The sequence below is a fragment of the Pan paniscus genome, chromosome 1 (assembly GCF_029289425.2).
Source record: "Pan paniscus chromosome 1, NHGRI_mPanPan1-v2.0_pri, whole genome shotgun sequence".
In the NCBI taxonomy this organism is placed as follows: domain Eukaryota; kingdom Metazoa; phylum Chordata; class Mammalia; order Primates; family Hominidae; genus Pan; species Pan paniscus.
Window position 1 is genome coordinate 154,930,597 of NC_073249.2, and position 22,779 is coordinate 154,953,375.

General features: G+C 33.9%; 1 protein-coding gene across 4 annotated transcripts in view; it reads left to right on the top strand.

Moving 5' to 3' along the window:
- Positions 1-22,779, top strand: part of NEGR1 (neuronal growth regulator 1) — an 886,690-nt gene that overhangs the window by 328,351 nt on the left and 535,560 nt on the right. The window lies entirely within an intron of this gene.

The window sequence follows — 22,779 nt, forward strand, 5'->3', positions numbered from 1 at the left end:
AATGTCTGGTTAAGTTAACATACTGATGCAGATGAATATACATTTTGAAATCTGTTCACTCCTGCTGTGGAGAAAGGGGTTAGAAATTGAAAGATGTGCATACTAAGGGAATAAATGTCCCTAAGGGGGGAAATGTAGAAGAAAGGGAAGGCTACAAGGCATTAAATTTCATCTCTCATTTTGTCATGAAAATGCTATAACTGTACTCAGTGGATGTGGGAAAATAGAAAATGTTTGAAAAGGTCCTTTATGACCTACACAAATTGCACATACTTCAGTGGAAACTCTATTCATGTGGGGTGATAAGAAAGGGAACTTCAAAGAGGTAATTTATAATGGACATTAAAGGATGGTGGAGGTTTTAAATGAAAATACAATGAGGACATTTCAGGCAACTCTGTCATTAAGGCCTCAGTATAATAAAAATTTGAGGGGAAAGAGAAAATAGACCAAGTTACCTACTATGCAAAGGTCATATTGGAAAATTCTAGGAGAAATGGCTGGAAAGCCGAAATAGGTCAGGTTATAAAATGTCATTAATTCTAGGATAATGCCTTTGGGCTTAATTCTGTGGGCCATGAGGAATTATGTGAGATGGTAGTGATCAGAAAATTATGTAATCACTAGAATTTCAGGACAATCTGATAAAAGTGGGTAGAATGGTAGTAGATATGTTAAATTGGCTCCAAACCCAATTGACATTTTAATGTGATTACTAAAGAGTGATTATTGAGAAATATTTTGCTCACAAAAAGTTAATCTTTTACAAAGACCTTAATTGCTATATACCATATTCCTCTCAGCTGCAGAAATATAGGCATTTTCCTCCTATACATTTTCAAAAAATTTATATTTACTGATCATGGGTCACTAATATTGGTTTTTATTTATCCATAAAAATACCGAGTATATATCAATTGGTTCAGTTCATTTTTATATAGAATGACTAGTTCTCTGCCTCAAATTGGCTTGAATAACTTTTAGTGTTCATAAAACTGGATTTTAGAGTTTCACTTTACCTGAATAGAAGCAAATATCTGATAATACCATGCTTACCCTTGAATTTAATTCTAGTGCTGTAGCTACTGGCATTTAGTTTTCTGCTCCGTAGACTAAATCTCTAAATGAGCCAGAATGGACAAAGTGAAACTCTCTGAAGACTTCCACTGGGATATAGTCATGACTTTCACTTTGGCATCTTTTTTGCTCCATGGAATACTAATTCTGGAAGAGTAATCTTGGATATCATATTCAGAGACACATAAATTTGGGAATACTTGTGTATTATTTCTGTCTCTTTGAGAGTCCTCATGGACATTAACATACTAAATGGTCTGAGTATTCCTGCGATGAGGAAATGTGCTCATTTTAATTCATTTATATGCACATGGAAGTAGAATTTGAAGAGATGCTTGTTAACATCCCAGGGAAGTAGTTTCATGGAAGCCCCTTTGGGAAATGCTGATTCTGTTTTACAGATAAGGGAACTTAAGTCTACAGACACTATGTCTGGAATAGCAGTTAGTTGGTGGCAGCATAACAATTAGAGTACAGGTCTTCAGATTCTATTTTTGAACTCTTTATCCTGGCTGTGTTACCAAAAATCCCACATGCTCTGTAGTTAGACTTTAGACCAAGTGTACTTACATGGCCATTAAAATTCACAGAAGGTAAAATAGAAATATTTCCTGCTGATATGACTGATATGTATTGACAGATAATTTCAGAAATGTGAAATAACTATTAAAATATCAGTTCTAAAAACATTGATTTTTGTTTCTCACCTTGACTTTGATGACAAAATTTTACTAATAATGTCTCAGGTTACTTATTTCTTATTATTTTTATTATGTATGGAAAGGGTTCTCTCTCCCCAAAATTACCTGCAACTTTTGCAATAAATGTACTTAAAAGAGCAGATTGAAAAGTTAGAATTTAGTTTTGTAAAAGAATACTACTTCATTATTGTTCTCTTGGTTTGATGATTTTTTAAAATTTCCTGTAATAAAGTTGAATATATTTCTAATTTGTGTCATTAATAATCACGGTAGAAGATAATTTATTCAACTATTAATATATTCAACCAGTAATCACTGAGCATTTGGTAAATGTCAGACACTGTGCTAGGCTCTGTGAATATATTGACATCAAGGAAATCCTCATACTCAAGGTGTCTGTAGTCAAGTTGACAGACTGAAGCTATATTTAGTACTGTAATAAATCAGAAAGAATATATCAGTTTGTTGGAATAGCATATGGTTGCCCAAACTAAACAATGTTAGCCTTGCCTTTTAAAAATATTTATTTATGTACTTGAAATATACCTGGTTTACCGGTAAACACAAATGAAAAGAAATTGAATTTATCCATATTAATGATGTCTTCAAAACATCTTCATTTTTAAAACAGAGCAAATGTTTTATATAGACAATGTGTGAACATAAGCCTCCACAAAGAACTACGTTTTGTTTATAAGCCCTTCCTTTTCCTCTGCAACAGTACAGTTAACTGAAACAGAATGGTCTGTGAAAACTTAATTTCATGCTATCGGCCAGAAAAGCACAAGAGGAACTGACAACAAAGATGTGTCTCCTGGTCAGTGTCACTGCTGAATTATAACTGAGGTTTGGATATTTTTAAAGATACCACTTTAATAATTCCCAATGTTAAACTCTTTTGGGAAAAGGAAATGCAAAAATACAAAGTATAAAACTAGTAAAATTTGCTGCTTTAATGCTGAGACAGAAACTGATCTATATGGTAAATCACAAATGGCTGATGCAAACAAGAATTTGAAGGTTATATAAGAAATGAGTGTATAAGTGAAAAGATGCACTGCACTATTTCTTTGTTCTTCGGGGAGCCCTGCTTCACTTTTGGTGGTCAAGGTTGCCTTCGGGGAGTTTGCAGTCTGTCATATCAGAGGATCCAGAACCCTGAGTTCATTGCCATTTATATGTGTAAAGTAGGAAAGGGACAATATTAAAATTCAAGAATTGATCCACTACCACTTAATAGAATTCCTCTCTGCATTAAATTATTTGACTTCCTGTTCTATTCAGGACTGTGCCATTAATATTTTTTGGTAGGCCACATTAGATTGTAGGCTCACACATAATCTATGGCCTACCAAAATATATTATTTATTTCCTGGACTCATTTAGACAACTCAGTGTAACATACTAGCACAAAAATATTTCCCAGTGGCATATGGATAATTTGAAGGATATCTTAGAATTGTACTTTGTAGTAATCTGTAAAGCATGGTACAAAGGGCCAAGAATTTGGATTCAGTTGGAATTGAGGTTAAATCCGAAATCTACCTGTATGTAATTTGTTGCTTTAAACTATTAATTTTCTAGAGATGTGTGTAAAATTTATTCCTCATGTAAAATTTATCAACATTAACTCTATAAAGTACTTTTGCATATTTTATTAATATCTAGGATATCACCATATACATTTTCATAAAATAAATGATGGCAATGATGATGGTAATTGTTATTTGATCATAGCTGTGTGTGGCTGACAGCCACAAGACTGCAGTACTTTTTATTAGGATTGATTGTATGATTGTACTTGTATTTTTGGCAATGTGCTTATATGGATTTGTGTTTTTAATTTCTTGATTTCTCCAATTTCCTTTTTGGAAGTCAGAAAAGCATTGATCATTAGAAATAATGATAATTATTCCAACACTTTCCTCATCTTCAAGTTAAAGTTCATTATCTGAGTTTATAACATATTTGAATTATCCTGAACTCTTTTTTTCTGATTCCTCTATCTTGGGAAACATATTGATAACTCTGGAGCCTCCTTTTTTTCAGGTATATGAACGGGATAATAATATATACTTCAGAGGGTTACTATGATAATTTAAATTCCATAGTATATATAGAATCATAGCTTACTATCCAGTTCTTAGGATATGATCAAAAAAGCCTTTCTCCTAAACTTTTTTTTTAATAATATACCTTATGTACTCTGAAACATCTTTTTGCCTACTGAAATTATTCTGAAATTCACAGGTTGACATATAAAATCATCTATCATTTACCTCCAAGCGAATTATGGAACTTTTCATCCCCACTTCTTTCATACACTCTATTGAATCAAATGAGATTTTATGCTAGCCCACAACCTCACTACTTATTTTCTATCTCTTTATCTGTGTTTCTCTTGGTGTCCCCTGCTGAGAACTGTTATGTTGACAGCTCTTATTCATCCTCTTTTCTAACGCTAAATGATTCCTGTCTATAAACAGCCATCTCACATTCCTATTTCCCCAGCTAATTTTACAAATTCTAATGCAGTGAAATATGATCTCTTCTTTCTTGAAGTCCTATAAACCATTATGTCTCTTATGGTATAGGCTTACCTGGGAGGTATTGTGGATCAGTTTCCAGACCACTGCGATAAAGTGGATATCTCAATTAAGTCACATTTTTTTTTAAATTTCCCAATAAACAAAAGTTGTGTTTACATTATGTTGTCATCTATTAAGTATGCAATAGCATTATGTCTAAAAAAAAAGTACATCACTTATTATAAAACACTTTCTTATTAAAAATGCTAATTATCATTTGAGGCTTCAACAAGTCCTTTGTTCTGTTTGTGAAGGGCTTACTGACTGGTCAGAGTGGTGGTTGCAGAAGGATAGGGTGGCTTGGACAATTTATTAAAATATGACAACAATGAAGTTGGCTACATTGATTGACTCTTTCTGACATGAAAGATTTCCTTATTCCATCCAATACTTTTTGATAGTGTCATACCCACAATAGAACTTTCAAAATTGGAGTCAGCCCTCTCAAATCCTGCTGTTGTTTTATCAAATAAGTTTTTGTAATAGTCTAAATCCTTTGTTGTCATTTCAACAATATTCACAGCAGTTACCCCAGGGGTAGATACCATCTCAAGAAACAACTTTCTTTGCTCATCTGTAAAGAGCAACTCCTCATTTTTCAAGCTTTATCATGAGATTGCATCAATTTAGGCACATCTTCAGCCTCCACTTCTAGTTATAGTTGTCTTACTATTTCCACCGCATCTCCAGTCACTTGATATTTTGACCTCTTCTCATGAATTATGAATATTCTCAATGATATCTGGAATGGTGAATCCTTTCCAGGCGGTTTAACTTATTTTGCCCATATGTGTCAGAGAAATCACTATCTGTGGAAACAAAGCTTTATAAAATGTATTTCTTAAGTAATAAGGCTTGAAAGTTGAAATTACTCCTTGATCATGAGCTGCAGAATGGATGTTATGGGTGTTGTGTTACTAGGCATCAAAGCAACATTAATCTTCTTATACATTCTCCATAAGAGCTCTTGAGCAACTAGGTGCATTTTCTGTTAGTAAGCAGTAGTATTTTGAAAAGAACCTTTTTTTTTTTTTTTCCTGAGCAGTAGGTCTTAACGATGGACTTAAAATATTCTGTGCATCAAGCTGTAAAAAATGTGCTGCCATCCAGGATTTGTTGTCCAATTTATAAATCACTGGCAGAGTAGATTTAGCATAATTCTTAAGGTCTCTAGCATTTTGGGTATGGTAAATGAGCATTGGCTTCAACTTAAAGTCACCAGTTACACTAGTCCCCAACAAGAGAGTCAGCCTGTCCTTTGAGTCTTTGAAACCAGGTATTGACTTCTCTTCTCTAGCCATGAAAGTCCTAGATGGCACCTTCTTCCAATAAAAGGCAGTTTTATCTACATTGAAAATCTGATGTTAATGTAGACATCTTCATCAATTATTTTAGCTAAATCTTCTGGATAACTTGCTGCAGCTTCTATATCAGCATTTGCTGCCTCATCTTGCACTTTTATGTTATAGAGACAGCTTCTTTTCTTAAACCTAATGAACCAAGCTGTTCCAGCTTCAAACTTTCTTCTGTAGCTTCCTCACCTTTCTCAGCCTTCATAGAACTGAAGATAGTTAGAGCCATACTCTGGATTAAGCTTTGGTTTAAGAGCCTGTTGTGGCTGGTTTGGTCTTCTATCCAGACCACTAAAAATTTCCTCATATCAGCAAAAAGGCTGTTTAACTATCTTATCATTCATGTGTTCACTGGATTAGCAATTTTAATTTCCTTTAAAAACTTTCCCTTTACATTCACCATTTGGCTAACTGTTTGGGACAAGAAACCTAACTTTTAACCTATCTTGTCTTTTGACATGCCTTCCTCACTAACCTTAATCATTTCTAGCTTTTGATTTAAATTGAGAGATGTGCTGCTCTTCCTTTCACTTGAACATTTAGAGATCGCTGTAGGGTTTTTAATTGGTCTGATTGCAAAATTGTTGTATCTTGGGGAATAGAAAGGCCCAAGGAGAGAGAAAGAGATGGGGAATGACTGGTAGTTGGGGAAGTCAGAGCACAGACAACATTTATTAACTTAGCCGTCTTGTATGGGCATAGTTTGTAATGCCTCCCTAAAAATTATAATGGTAACATCAAAGATAACTGATTATGGACCACCATGAAACATATAATAATAATGAAAAATTTGAAATATTGCAAGATTTACCAAAATATGACACAGAGACATGAAGTGAGCACATGCTGTTGGAAAAATGACACCAACAGACTTGGTTGACACAGGATTGGCACAAAGCTTAACCTTGTAAAAAGCAGAATATCTATGAAATGCAATAAAATGAGGTATGCCTGTACTTCTATCATGTCTATCATGGTAATTATTGTGTAAATATTTTGCTTATTCTGTCTTCTAGATTGTAAGTTTATTAAAAGAAGCTATTTTTTATATTTTTAAATTTTCTAATCTACTTGCATGGTCAGAACTCAAAAAGAAATTGTTGGAGGAATTGAAAGGGGAGTTGACTCAGACGCTATCTCAGAATAACAATCTTTAATTCATTTTGAAGTATTGTTATTTCCTCACAAAATTGATAGCTATATCTCAGTTTCACTTTGTTCTGTCTGTGTAAATACAAAACTTGAGTTTAATTAGTTGTAATAGTTATGATTTGCCTGTTACAGTTGCCTGCCCATTAATAGTTGATTGGGATGACCAATTCATTTCACAAGGGACACCGAGCATCTGTTAGATAATGATGACTTTCAGCCATTGGTAAAGATGAAAGGCAACTGTTTCTCATTATATGTAAGAGAATTTGGTGTTTGGCTAAATCAAAAGTATACTTTGCCAAAAATGGTTTCCTCTAATTATTGGAGCAGTGTGCATTTCAAAAAAAATTAATCCATTCATTTTCCTAAATGCCAGTTTAAAATCTATTAGCTGTCCTTAAAATCTTATATTTATTTTATAGCCTATTTTTTGTATTAAGTCCATGAAAAATAAAGGAGGCCATTAAATAATTGTACACTGTTGACTTGAAATCCTGAAGACACACATATGATAAATTAATGATTTAGAGAAAACAAAAAGAAAAATGTGATAGTTTCTTTCAAAGGTTCATAATTAGAGAGTCCAAGTAGAGAGACAGAAAAGATGCAAGTGTATATATAGTATGGTATCCATGTAGTCCTTTTGCATCAGAAGCGAGTCAGGAATTAAGGACCTAAGGAGATAAGCAAAGCCAGAAACAATAGACCTCTGTGTTTAGTATTGACTACAAAGACAATCGTGAAATATTGGTAACAGAATAAAAGCTGAGGAAAGTGTGGCTGTATTCCTAACATGGCTTTTACAAGGCAGTTTGTGCTTAACTAACTTGCTTGGCTGCTTGAAAATAATGCACTGTGAAAGATAAGAAAAGTGGATATAGTAGGTTTCGATTTTCATAAAAGATTTTGACAGCTTCACGTGAGAGATTAATGGCTAAGGTAGAGAACTATAGAGAAAGCAGTAAGGAGTTCTTTACATAGGAAATCAGTTCAAGAATGAAACAGTATTTGAGGATGAAAATATTTCAAGTAAAATAGAATTTAAGGGAGCAGTACACTTTAGACTTTTAATTTCAAAAAGCACTCAATTTGCATTCTTTTTTCTTTCCTTCTTCTCTAATTTATAATTCCCATGCATTTATTATATTTAATAATGTTACTTATGTGTTATGCTCGCTACAAATTATACTAAAGTGATTACCAGTGTGTTTATCCACAAAATGCAGGTAAATGTAAGAACAATGAATGACAAATATATATCTTGCTAAGAAATGAAGGAGTTACTGCCACACAGTAGGAACTCTGAACTACATAAACAGGAACGATATTTCACCAAGACCATGTTTGGATCATGAAATAAAAATGTAAAAAACCCATCTTTGAATTCATAAGAATAATAATTACAATATTATGTTGTTGAGTCAAATTAAAACCAAATGAGTAAGGTTTCCTCAGTTTAATAAAATATTTGTTAACTTATGTAGATTTTCTTTATACGACCTCTTTACCCATTCTTTATCTATTTTACCTGGCCTCTGAGTTTTTCTTACATGTTCCAGAAACATAGGAAAGAAAACGAAACCATATGAGCAGCTTCCATTTGTTTTTCTAAGACAGAAAGCAGTTTGTTCTTCTTTCAGTGTGTCAAGGCTAGAATTTAGTATCACTAAGTTATTTTTAAAGTAAAATGAACAAGAAGATAAAAGGAGACTCTGTAGACAGTGGGCAGTTCCATTTGTTCCAAATTATATATTCAATTTTTGAACCATAGAGGAAATCCAAAGATTGCTGTGTGTGCTTCAATTTAGGATAATTTGGAACAAAAGTTCTAAAGTAAAATAGAGTAAGGCTGGTGTTAATGCTGCCTCTCCTACTAAACCTGCCCTGACCTATTCTTACCCTGTTCTTTTTTCTGGTAGAATATGTCATCTTTTCTTTTATGCAGCAGTCACACAGTATTTTATTTGGCGTTCTTATAGTATTCAAAAAACTATTTTTTAAGTACCAACTACGTGACAGGTACTGAACTTCTTACTACACTTCACAATGAAAAATAAGCCAGAGTCTTGTACAGTTTAGCAGGACAATAATTGATTAAATGAGTGACTGAACAGTGCAGGGCAATAAAGAATGATGCCTAATATGCTAGGGCAGTGCAAACCTTAGGGACGGTCCATTACACCTGTCTGAGGCCATTGAATGGAAATGTCAGGGATAGCTTCCCAAAGACATGACATCTAAGGTTAGGTGCTTAGATCTTATCACATGAGACATTTCAGTCCATCTCACAAAATAGGCCTTTCAAGTGCGTATTCATATCCCCATTTTAAAGAAGCAAATGTGAAGGTTGAGAAAAATTTAGTCCCTAAATTCCTCAGGCTAGAAGTCACAGGAAGAGTTATGATTCAATCCTGTGTTAGTCTGAACCCAAAGTACAATATCCTTGAAGAAGCCATATCAGTATTTCCCCCAGATTCCAGTTCACCTGTGTTTAGAGTGATAGTGTATTTTTTTTTTCCTCTTCAGGTTAACTTTTTAGAGTGACTCAAGGAAGTAATGACTAATATCACAAAATTCTGACCTTGAGAGATGATAGTCATGGGGCTCGAAAAATATGCAGCAATCTAGTAAAGACAACTCCAGCCAGAAAGTCATGGTTGAAATTTACGGTTTTCCTAAATCACAGTGGATTTTGCATCCCTTAGAGGTACTCGCATTTCTGAGCCAGCAAGGCAGTGAGATATGACAGGTCCAGCTGTCCACTAGATGCTGCTGCTGGATGGATCCTCTAGCAAGAGAGGCATCGATATGTGGGGAGATTCTGGCACTTTCTGTAAGAAAGAGCTCAGATGAAATTAATTTAAATTATATATTGGTTTCATATTCAAAGTGTGTCACTTTTTTTACTATACATGTAATAATAAATACTCATTTTCATGTCTTGTCCATTTTTGTACCAAATATCTCCTGTCTCTCTCTCTCTCTCACACACACACACACACACACACACACGCCCCTTTTGAAGCACACATATCCCTTGAAGAAGCAAATATTTAACAATAACAAAGAGTTGATCATAAAGATATATTTTTATATTTCTCAAAATGAAAAGAAACCCTAGACTACAAACACATATTTAAAAATAAATATTTATAATATATGGATATCAGCTTAAGTTTTTCTAAAGTACATAAATATTGACTAAATACAAATGATATTCAGGCCCATAGAATTTAGTAGAATAGGGCACAATTTTTGTTTTCAAGAGAGAACATAAATATTTTAATTCGCTGATCCATGGAAATTATAATAAAGTGTGCTACATTCCAGTTGTTGTTTTAACAGAATTTAAGCAACTTTAAATCTAGACAAGATAGAACAAAGTGAAAAGATTTTTTAAGCAACTGTATTTTAAAAGTCCGTGTTCTTCAGAAAGATTGTCTTTGGGGCACTATATTCAATGTGTAAACTTATATTATAATAATTCTCACATATATTCAGTTGTCTCCTTTCCCAACCTCTAGGAAGATAGAAAGGGAAGATTAGAAGTGGAGAAATACTACTCAAATATGTTGGTAGCTTACCATAAGAAAAATATACCAAATACAGCATCTCAGACATAAATACACTTAGGTACATGATGACTTTCCAAGGACTGTGCAGGAACAGATAGTTCTAAGAAATTTATTGATCATTAATTTCCATATCTTTTTTTTTTTTAAGTGACCAACCTGCTGGAGAATGTCTGTATTTTGACTGGTTCTGGTTCCTACTTCCTGCTTTTACTGTCACCTTTCACAAAACCTGTTGAACATGTAGAATCATACCATGGGCCACGGCCCAAAGTTTAAAACTTGCAGAAAGTAAACAAAGAGGCTATTTAAAATGTTGATGTTAAAACAATATCTAGAGGTTGCTAAATTCTTTTGCTATAGAGCTGGTTTACAATTTGCTTTCTATACATCTACAGGGTGTATAGTATCATCATCAACTGATAAAGCATTAGGAATGATTTTGGGTGAGATTCCTGTAATTGTTTGTTGTATCCCTCTCATCAAGTTGAAGAATTAGTAGTATTGCTTAAATAGGACACCTTCTGGCCGGGCGCGGTGGCTCACGCCTGTAATCCCAGCACTTTGGGAGGCCGAGGCGGGCGGATCACGAGGTCAGGAGATCGAGACCATCCTGGCTAACACGGTGAAACCCCGTCTCTACTAAAAATACAAAAAATTAGCCGGGCGTGGTAGCGGGTGCCTGTAGTCCCAGCTACTCGGGAGGCTGAGGCAGGAGAATGGCGTGAACCCGGGGGGCGGAGCTTGCAGTGAGCCGAGATCGCGCCACTGCACTCCAGCCTGGGCGACAGAGCGAGACTCCTTCTCAAAAAAAATAAAAAATAAAAAATAAATAAAATAAAATAAATAGGACACCTTCCATTCCCATAGACTTATTTATGAAAACAGGTTTTCTCATGGTTTCTGTCCATAAAATCCATTCCAACAAAATCTAGGAAGAATTCATTCCGGACTTTATTTCCTGTAAGTAAAAAGTTTTGCCATTTGAGTAAGAAAGTTTTTCCATGTATCTAGATAAAACCAATTCATTAACACCTCTATTATTAACTATATTAAGTTATATATATGAGTTATATATAATATATATTAACCATATAAAGTTATCCATATATATATACATATACATATGTGTGTGTGTGTGTGTGTGTGTGTGTGTGTGTGTGTGTGTGTGTGTGTATGAGACAGGATCTGGCTCTGTTGCCCAGGCTGGAGTCCAGTGGTGTGATCTCAGCTCACTGCAACCTCCACCTCCCAGACTCAAGACTCAAGCCATCCTTCCATCTCAACCTCCTAAGTAGCTAGGACTACAGGAGCACACCACCATGTCTAGATAAGTTATGTAATTTTTTTTGTAGAGACGGGGTTTTGTTATGTTGCCCAGGCTTCTCTTGAACTCCTGAGCTCAAGCTCAGCCTTCCAAAGTGCTGGACAAATATTTATTAAAATGTGGGATACATATATAAATATAAAAGTTGTTCAATCATATACTATTAATAATTATAAAAGTTATTTTATTTTTGAATATTTTTTCACTTGTATGTTCACAAGACATATTTTAATGCTAATTTATATACAGCATTTTACAGTAGAAAAGATAGGATATCAATAAAAGGCTTTAAAGAAAAATTAGGATCAAATTATGAGGGATAAGTAGAATAATATCAGTTTAAGGAGACAAAGCAACGTAGCGTTTATTTTAAAGTAGAGTTTGTTCATCTTGTTTTAAATGGCTGTTAATGAACATCACATTTCTCTTAATTCAATTTCTTTGGACGTATTTAAAATTGAGAACTTACAGTTTTATTTTAAAATAGCAATATTGATAGTAGTAAGAAATTATAGGTTGGCAAAGACCTTGGATTATGATGAAAATTTTAGGTGGCAAGTTTTGAGAGTTCAAAGGTGTACATAATTTACAAAATTGTTTTATGAACCATACAAGCAAGAAGAAAAAAAACTGAGGTTGAGACCACCCTGGGCAACATAATAGACCCTGTCTCTACAAAATATAAAAATAAAAATATTTAGCCAGGCATGGTGGCATGCACCTGTAGCCCCAGATATTCGGGAATGTAGGACATGTGGAGAGAGGCTGAGGCGGGGGTGGATCACTTGAACCCAGGAGGTCAAGTCTGCATTGAGCTATGATTGCATCACTGCACTCCAGCCTCAGTGACAGAGTGAGACCCTGTCACTCCCACAAAAAAAAAGAAACGAATAGAATTGGTAACCCTTTACTTACATTAATGGGCTTGGGAAGATCAGTGTGCTTATGCAGTCTCTATATAGAAATTCACAATCATAACCTAGAGTTATGAAGAGCATTAACCTATAAAACATTGTAATAATTATAAAATGTTTACATTTATAATTCACTTTATAACTTCATAAACCTATCTCCCATGCACAGCCTCTTTGATCTTATACCAAAATAGAAGCTACTTAACACAGGTGATATTATCTCAATTTTGCAACTATTAAATTCTTTATGGAAGTTGAATTACTTGCCCAAAACAGTTGCTAGTAAACTAGGAATATGGTTTCTGAATGTAAGTTTTCAGTCCCAGTATAACTTTTATAACTTTTTAAAATGTAACACCAAGGCTGTCTTTTTCTACATGTTCTGCTTATAAGATGGGGAAGTATAAAAAAAAAAAAAAAAACTTTTGTGGCAGTTCAAAGGGGAGTAAATGAATGAAGTACTTTAACATATGACAATTAGCTACCTATAAAATTAGTTCTGTGAACCAGCTCTGTGCTCTGACAGTATAGAAAAATAAAGTTTTGCTACATCAAGCCAGACTCTGAATTCTTTATTTTTTTCCTTCTTCTAATTATATTTTATACATAGGGTTTTTTGTTATTGTTATTACTGGCAGTAGTATTGTTTTCAAACACAAAGTTAACCACAGGGATGTAGGGTAATAATAGTTAACCTGAATTGCATACTTACCATGCACCTCCTTCTGTCCTAAACAAGTTAAACAAACTAATTAATTTAATCCTCATAACAATTTTGTCAAGTAAGTACTTTTACTAACCCCATCTTACAGGTGAGAAAACTAAGGTAAATTAACTTGGCCCAGGTTCCAGGCCTAGTACACAAGAAAGATGACATTTGAACTCAATATTAACTATAATTACACTACACAGTTTGTTAAGGAAAAGTTATAATAAAAAATAAGATCTAGCAAAAACTCAAATTTGAGACTATTTTTAACTTAACATCTTTCAAAAATATAAAGTTTAATTTTTTTACAGGAAGCTGTTTAAAAAAACATTAATTTTTTACTTCTTGGGTATACTCCTTAATTTATATTTTAAGGCATAGTTCATACTGAATTATGGTTTAGTCCATTTTCTCGAGAAGACAGACAAATATGGGTTAATGGCTACTACAGTAACTGATTGCAAGGCTAGCTTTAATTAGTTGACTGTGTAACCATTTTTTATTCATAAAACAAAATTTGTGTTCAGAATATTTTTTATTAGGAAAAATTGCAATAAGAAAAATCCAGCAGTGCCTGGCAGGATGCTTAAAGATCAACATAAGCAGATGGGTTGGGAAGGTGGGGAACAGAATTCATTTTGCTTTTTAAATGTCTGTATTTGGTGATACTGTAAAGTAGCATAAGTTTATTATTTTTACAAAATATGAATTTAGAACCTTTCCGTATATCCATGTTATGTTTCTTATTTTATAATCTCTATTTATTAATATATGCAAATAGAATACTTTTAATGACTTCAACACAAAGATGGCTGATGGAAGGGAGACGAGCTGCAATTGCTGATACTGTTCTTACTAGAGAAGTCCATGTCCTTTATTCCCTCGATTTAGGGATAAGGTGTATGTACCTGGCTCCATCCCAAAGAGGATGGAATAGAAAGGCTTGTCTGGAGCCTAGAGCTTTATCTCAGTCATTTCTCTGGATCTGATTGCATTCCCTGTCTTTGATACTGCTATTTTAAACACCTCCTGCATGCATTTTGAATGTAGTTTTCATTCTCTTTATATCTCCTGAGGTGAAAGTCCAACTTCTCCAGGAAGCAGCTGCCAGGGAGACAGTACTGCAGACAGAACTTTCCCCACAGCGGTTCAGAGCACCTGCCAGTTATCAAAAATCTTGAAGCCCTTCCAGATCCAAATATCTCACATTCAATCAAGTCCATGTGGGAGAAAGCAAGCTGATTTAGTTGAATTCAAAAATTAAAAAGTAGAGATGACCAAGAAATTTTCTACTTAATTCATGTTTAAAGCCATTGGAACAAAGCTAGCCTTAAACCACTCAAATTTGTAACACCTTTTTTTTTTTTTTAGGACTTTTACATTCTTTGCTTCATTTATCAATTTTGTATTCATGCATTCAGTAATCTTAGAGCAGAGATGATAAGACCTATCTACTTCTCAGAATGTTTTTGTGAGTGTTAAATGAGATCATACATTTAAAAAATATTTCCATGCCTCTTAACCCACAGTAATCATTCTGCAAATGAAATTTATTATCGGGATAAGAGGATAGTAATTAGTAACAGACCAAAAATGAAGATATTTTGATATTCAGACTTTGTTAGTTTCTTTAATCATAATGTACAAGATCTCTCTTACTCTATCCATGCTTATTTTACTTCATAAATGCTAATTTACATGTTAAATTATTTACAAATAATGTATTGAAGCACCCTTTATATGTAAAAATTGTTTGGCATGGCCCCTCCTAACACAGACATATATTCTTGCTTGGAAGCTTCTTATTAATGGAAAGAATAAGATAAAGCAATTTGTGGTATTGCAGAAAAACAGTTTAATTATGAGTTAAAATGAGTGATTTTAATGTTTGAAAATGTGACTTAATCATAACCAAATTTGAATGATTTCCCAGGCATTGAAAATGTTATATATACATATATATGTATATATATAAATGGCTCTAAGTTCATATTTTATACACACATGTGTAAATATGTGTATGATACATGTGTATATATGTGTATGATACATGTGTATGTATGTGTGTGTATGTGTGAGTATATACATAAAACAAACTTAACTATACATATATGTATAGTTTGTTTATAAATATACATATATGTATAGTTAAGTTTGTTTTATATATATATACACACACATACACATATGTATAGTTTATAAATATACATATATATGTATGTGTATATATATATACACATATATATATACACACACATATATATACACATATATACATATATATATATATATAAAACAAACTTAGGGCCAGACATGGTGACTCATATTTGGGAGGCTGAGGCAGGAGGATTGCTTGAGTCCAGGAGTTCGAGGCAGCAGTGAGCTACGATCGTTCCACTCTACTCAAGCCTGGGTGACAGAGCAAGAATTTGTCTCTTAAAAAATATAGATTTAAAAAATTTTAAGTTGTGCATTAAAGTAAAACTAAACTATATGAATTAATACTATCACTTGATTACATTAAACTTCACAGATTTCAGGGAGGCGTTAAGTATAGTTCTGCATGAAAAAAGTAAGAAAAATTCACAAAGCTTAATTTTCAGTTTTTTTTTCCCATCTAATTTACAATGTAAAAATGTTTAAGATGTTCGAGGATTTGGTCTTATAATCAATAGTGGCTGATAGTTTTCAATCTTGTATCCAAAATATTTTAAAAATAAGCATATTATCCCAAATTGCTAGAGTGAAATACATAGAAAATAGAATTCTTTTTCCAAAAAAATAAGAAACCAATGCTACTTGTTTTTTTTTTTCTTTTTTGCTATTACACAAGAAGTAAAATATACCCAACATGGCATAACTCCCATTTTGAAAATAAATGTACATGTTTTATTGATATTACTTTGGTTCTAAGGCCTGAAGATTTAGTGTAATTATTTCATAATAAGTTTTTCTCATATAATACAAATGTTAATAAGCAAGTCATCTGTTAGTTACTTAACTAACAGATGTATCTCAGTGTCTTCACTGTAAAATGGGTATAATGATAATAATAATAGTTTTTGATAGAACCTAACTCAAAGTCTTGTTTTGAGGATTGAATGAAAAATATACATAACATGCTTAAAATGTATCTGGTGCATAGTAATGTTAACATATTACTATTGTATACTGAACAGTATTGAACTGTTAGCTGCTGAAGTGCAGTTCTCACTTAGATATCACCAGAACATATTTTAAAATACAATTCTTATCATCTCTAAGGATGAGGACTTCATTAAATAATTGAAGTTCACTGGACAAATTGTTACCATGGATTTCCCACCACCCTTCACTGTCTGCCACCTCTGCCACACCTGCAAAAATAGAAAGATAATAAGAACCATTTCTGTGTCTGAGTAGTTGTAAAAGAGAATTTTAAATATTGTCAATCATAAGATTATATAAAGTGATATTATTATCTAGGAAATATTTATATAACCATACAATTTATGTATACATAGATACATGTTATCTAGGAATCAACTCTCATGAAAGATATCAAGAAGAGAGTGCCCTAAAAACAAAGGTAGGGGAGAAAGATGGTAGAATTTCTGTTCTCTTCCATATAATCTCTGCTTTACTTGCCTTACCTCATTTGGTCTTGAAATTGGGATATCAAAACTCTCTTTGTGTGCAAAATCAGCATGGAGATTGTGTGGGGTTCTGAACTCTGTTAATATGCTTTTGAAAGTTCTCCTTCTGTCAAATTTAGGACTTTATGATGCAATGAAGAGACAGCAGTAAAGGTAGCTGGTAAGTCTCTTCATAGGAATATTATTTTCACTCAGTTTAGCTTTGAGTCCAAGAGAAAAATGTACTTTTTATTTTTTATTAATTGGTGCCTTTAATAGGAGCTTTCATTAATCAAAATGTCTTGAGAAAGCTGTTCTTTCTCCATACAGCTGAATAAATTCTGCTGTGTGGAATACTGGTAATGGTGCTAACGCTTATGTTTTTGGACTGTGCAACAAAGAATTTGAGATATAAGTGGACAAAATCATTCCTCAGCAGCCACAGGCTTTTTGACTTAACTGAGCTTTAAAAAATAACAAATACCCTAAATATGCTATTTTTCACTACACTCTCTGATGTCCACCTTTCCAATTTAATCACCACAGGAGTTAGTATCACAGGCATATTCTGTTAGAATTTTCCTAACAGTTTGATCAAATAGCATCTCACCCAATGGGACTTCATACCCCCAAAACAGAGACCTGCCTAATGCGTAGTAACATCCTTTAAGGGGGCCCCTAAAACGAATTTAGGCAGCAGTGCCATTCTTATTAGAAAAGAATTAAATATCGTTAGCCTGGGTTTATATAATTAACAACCATGAAGCAAAAAGAAATGTTCAAGCTATTTCCTATGTATTTTCCAATAGCCAGATGTTTGGAACTATGTGCACAAAATATCCAGATGACTGACTGAAAATTTAAGTATTTATCATGATATTTGGTATAGTGTCAACAGAGCATATGCTGAAGAGTGTATTTTTGGAACTGTTTTATTCATCTCCTTGCAAAATAGGTAGTCTAGCAGATTTTTAAAGTGAAAGATAAAAACCACTATCAAGGAAAGCTATGCCATACTCGATTAAAGGATATATTTATTATTGAACATTTTTATTCAGATTATTTCATTGTCTATATTTCAAAGGGACCTTAAGATCACTTGCTGCTAAAATGTTCCATTTTGAAGTCCAAAGAAAAAAGATCTGAATTTGTGACCAGAGAAGTGTTACTTCATGCTGTCCCATTAATGATCTGACCACCCTCACTTCACTGAACTCCCCCTTACACCCTAATTCCTCCATTCTAAACAGGTAGTCCCCCTGACTTGCTGCTGCTTGACTCTAAAAATACTAGCATAGTCTGTCACTGTGGTTAAGAATGCAAGCCAACTGGCTTTGTTCAATCACAACCTGCCAGTACCTTTGCTTCTTCATCTAAAAAATTAAGATAATAGTAGTATCTGGCTCATAGGGTTATGTGAGGCTTAAATGGTATAATAAATGTAAAATGCCTAGCAAACCTCCTAGCACATACTAAGCAGAATGTCTAATGGTTTAAAAGGGTTTCTGAAGTGTAGAGTCAAATGTTGCAGTTCTTTCTTATTTCAAGTAGCTATGTGTATGAATGATTTTCTTGATCTGCCACTGGCACTCTGCCCACCCCTGCCCCTGACTTGCCTTTTTTTCTGATCACTGAATTCTTAGCTTAGTTCTTCACTTACTGATTTAGATTGCTTAGCACATCCTCTGTATCATTCACCAGTTATTGTCTGTACTACATATATCTGCATTTAATTACATGTAATTATAGTTTACATGGGTGTGACTTTGCTTTTCCAACTATGCCTCACTTTGGGAATTTTGATACACTTTATCATATTATTCCTTTCTCCAAAATTTTCCTAATTTTTACCTTCATTTATCCACTCAACACACGCTTATATTTATCGTTCATTATTTTTAGGCCCTTGGAATATATAGAAGCAACCAAATAGACAAAATTCCTGGATCTTGCTTCTAGTGGAAAGAGACAGACAATAATCAATCAAGTAAATAGATAATATGTCTAAAGGGAGTGTGGGAACAGTCACGCTATTTTTGCTGTTTGATACATTAGGTCATTTAATGAAGACCTAAGGAAGATAGGGAGCAAGTTATGTAGAACTTTAGGGGAAAAAAGTTGCAGGGAAGAAATAGCAAATACAAACTAACTGAGGCAAGAGAATGCCTGACTTGTTGGAAGCACAGCTAAAGGACCCCAGCCTAGAGCAGAGTAAAGTGGAAAATAGGAGTGGGAGGTAAAGTCAGAAAAGCATCAGGGGACCAGACTATATAAGGCTGTGTTGACTACTATCAAAATTATAAATTTTCTTATGAATTAAATAGAAGGCCTGGAGTTGTTGATGATCTGATTTGAACTCTATAATGTTCATTCTGCTTATTGTGGGAAGAATGGACCTGGCTACAAGGGTCAAGGGGAGAAGCCAGAGACTCTCAGAGAATCTCAATAATCCAATTATAATGACAATTTAATTACTACATTTTTCACTCCCTGTTCTGCATGATGGCTGTTCATACGCATGCTTTATCATCCTTGCTAAATTATAAATTCTGTTTGGGCCAGGATTCCAACAAATTTATATTTGTAGACACTAGACTTTTTAAACCAAGAAAAAAAAAATGTTGGTACCCAAAGAGTACAAAAATAAATTGCTATCATGCTCCTTTACTTGGCTCTCACCCTCCACCCCATTGTACCCTACATAGCTTCCCTCCTTACAAAACTTCTTAATACAGCATACACATGTCAAGCAATATCTCTTTGTATTGCAAAGGAAAAAATAGGATGTAGATGGAGAATGAAAAGGAGGTACAGAGGAAGAAGACATAGTTCTTATTCTCAAGGAATCTTTATAATGACCAAAAAAAAAAAAAAAAAAAAACACCTACACATGCATACAGCCGTGTGTGTGTGTACGTGTGTATGTTTGGCCTATTCACATATTCTATGTAGTCATCTCGTACTAGATCTTTAAACTACATGTATTCTCTATATGATTTCATAACATAGCCAAGCCTATGTAGACTTGCTATTCAAAATTTGTAAAATTCCATGTATGGTAATTTGGGTTATTTATATTCTAACATAATAGTGTAGTTTGAGAATAATTCTACAAAATTCAGCAAAATTTCCAAAAGGAAAATTCTTTTTTTCTGATTGTCATTCAAGAGTATTACTAATGTGTATCTTAAAAAACTTTGAGTTGGGAACAATGGCTATTACAAAATAGAGTTATTGAAGCCAAGGAGACATAAATGATGCCTTTTTTCATTTTTTTCATCATGAAGAAATTGAATTCTATTCTTCTGTGGCAGCCCATGTCATGCCAGAATTGAGGAACAGTGCTTATGCTAAGACTACTGGTTAATCTCTGCAGTTTCCCTAATACCCCCCAAATAAAGGTAAAGCTGCTACTGCCTCTAGGGAAATGGAAATGCCCAATAGAGCATTCTAAATCAGACTTTCATGGTAAAACATCCACTAATAATTAATTTTCTGCTTCCTTTAGACTAGGACAGGTTAAGCAGTTGGTCACATTCAGTAAATAAGAAATTACTTGCAGTAATTTCTGCAACATTCTAATCATTTTCCCATTTCTGAAACCTATTTTAAAAGTCTTTGATCTGCATTACAGTGGAAAGGATGTTGAATGTGGAAAGAGAAGACTTGATTATGAATTCAACATTGGCACCCACTAATATCGTGGCTTAGGCCGGTCATTTAACCTAAACATCTCCATTTATTTTCTAGTATCAAGAGCTTTGCAATCTATACCCTGAAAGAGTTGTTATGAACACGCAATAGAAAAACATACGAAGGCCATAGATGCAGAGGTCCCACAGAAACACTTGATGAATGCAGATACTAAATGACACACTAGAATTATCACAGTCCTAGCAGTGATATTTCAGAGTTCTGTCCTGTACCAGCACAAATGTGATCTGTGAAATGGGAAATATGTACCCTCTATCTTCTTTCTGCATATTATTAAGAATGACAATATGCTGGAATTATTTAATTACATCATTAAAGGGGTTTTATTTTCTTTATTAAATACATAAGGACAAGCTTTTCAATTAACAGTGACCTTTATGACTTCCGTTTTGTTTTCTGTAGATGGCAAAGCTGACTGCAAATTAGATTCTGCAATGTACCTTGTTCCTTACTTTTTCACCCACTGATTAGTTTCATACAGTTGACAGCAGCCCACCCTGTTGCTTTCAGCTTACAATTTTGTAGCAATCTCAAACACTGTGTTCAATCCCCCAAGGTGTTCTGTGGAAATGCTGTCAAACTATTTTTATGTATGTGTGTTTTCGTTCTGTAGCTGTGCTTTGTACTTATTTAAGAAAACCAGTCTTTAATTTGTAACAGAACATTTTCAAGATGAAACGGAATTCCAGGCCTCAGCAAAATTACTGGTATATGACCACGGCCTTCTTCTGTTCTAAAGCTTGATGTGCCTGACTACTATTAAACACAATGCTGTATTTTTTAAACCTGTTACAGAATATGACTAAATAAATGGCTGCAAATTTGACCTTAAAATCCAGTAATTGTCATTACGCTTGTCATCATCATGTGGATCCAGTTTTATTTCTCCAATTCCATCTCTCATGCCTTTTACCATATATCTCATGGTTATTTGTAGTTCCCTGAAATGCCTATTTCTCTCATGTTTACCTGGTGTTGCCCACATATAGCATCTCTGTCTAGAATGCCATATCTTACAATACTTATCTCTTTATCTCAGACATTGCCTATTTCAGAAGGCCTTTATGCCTTCAGCGCCCTGAGTCAAGTAACTTTCTTTGATCTCTCATGCATCCTGTGTGTGATTTCATAAAAATATTCTCCTTTCTGTATGGTAATAATTGGTTTGCTCTTGTGTCTTCCTCACTAGACTAAAACTTGTAGACAACAACAGACAATACCTATTTAAATCCATAGATCTCTTATAAATGTTTGCTAGCTAAATGAATGCTTTATAAAAAAGTATTGATCAATAAATTGCAAAAACAAGCAACATTATTAATAAAAGTGTTATACTATCTTTTTTATATCTAATGACTACAGCAATCAGTAAACATAGTTTATAGTTTTATCAGTGAAACATAGTTTACAGTTTCAGTGTACAAGCTTACCACTGTGCAAATGCAAGCTATTTTAAAAGTAAACCCTTATAGGCCGGGCATGGTGGCTCAAGCCTGTAATCCCAGCACTTTGGGAGGCGAAGGCAGGAGGATCGCCTGAGGTCAGGAGTTCAAGACCAGTCTGGCCAACACAGTGAAACCCCATCTCCACTATAAATACAAAAATTAGCTGGGCACAGTGGCAGGCGCTTCTAATCCCAGCTACTAGGGAGGCTGAGACAGGAGAATTGCTTGAACCCAACAGGTGGAAGTTGCAGTGAGCCAAGATTTTTCCACCGCATTCCAGCCTGGGCGACAGAGTAAGACCCTGCCTCAGATAAAGAAAGAAACAAATAAATAAATAAATAAACCCACCCTTATATGAGTCTATGATTTCTGCATCTGGTACATTATATTCAGTATCAGATTGGGTCAGGTCAGTCTAAGTCATGACCTTTACTGCTTCTCATAATTTCAAACAAAGAAATAGGCTTTAATGCAGAAAATTGTTTAAACTAATTTAGCTTTATTTAGATGTGTCATCCAGACAGAATGAAAAAGGCTTTTGACTTTCAGTTGAAACACACACACACGAACACACACACACACACACACACTACACACTTAAAAAAACTGTATGC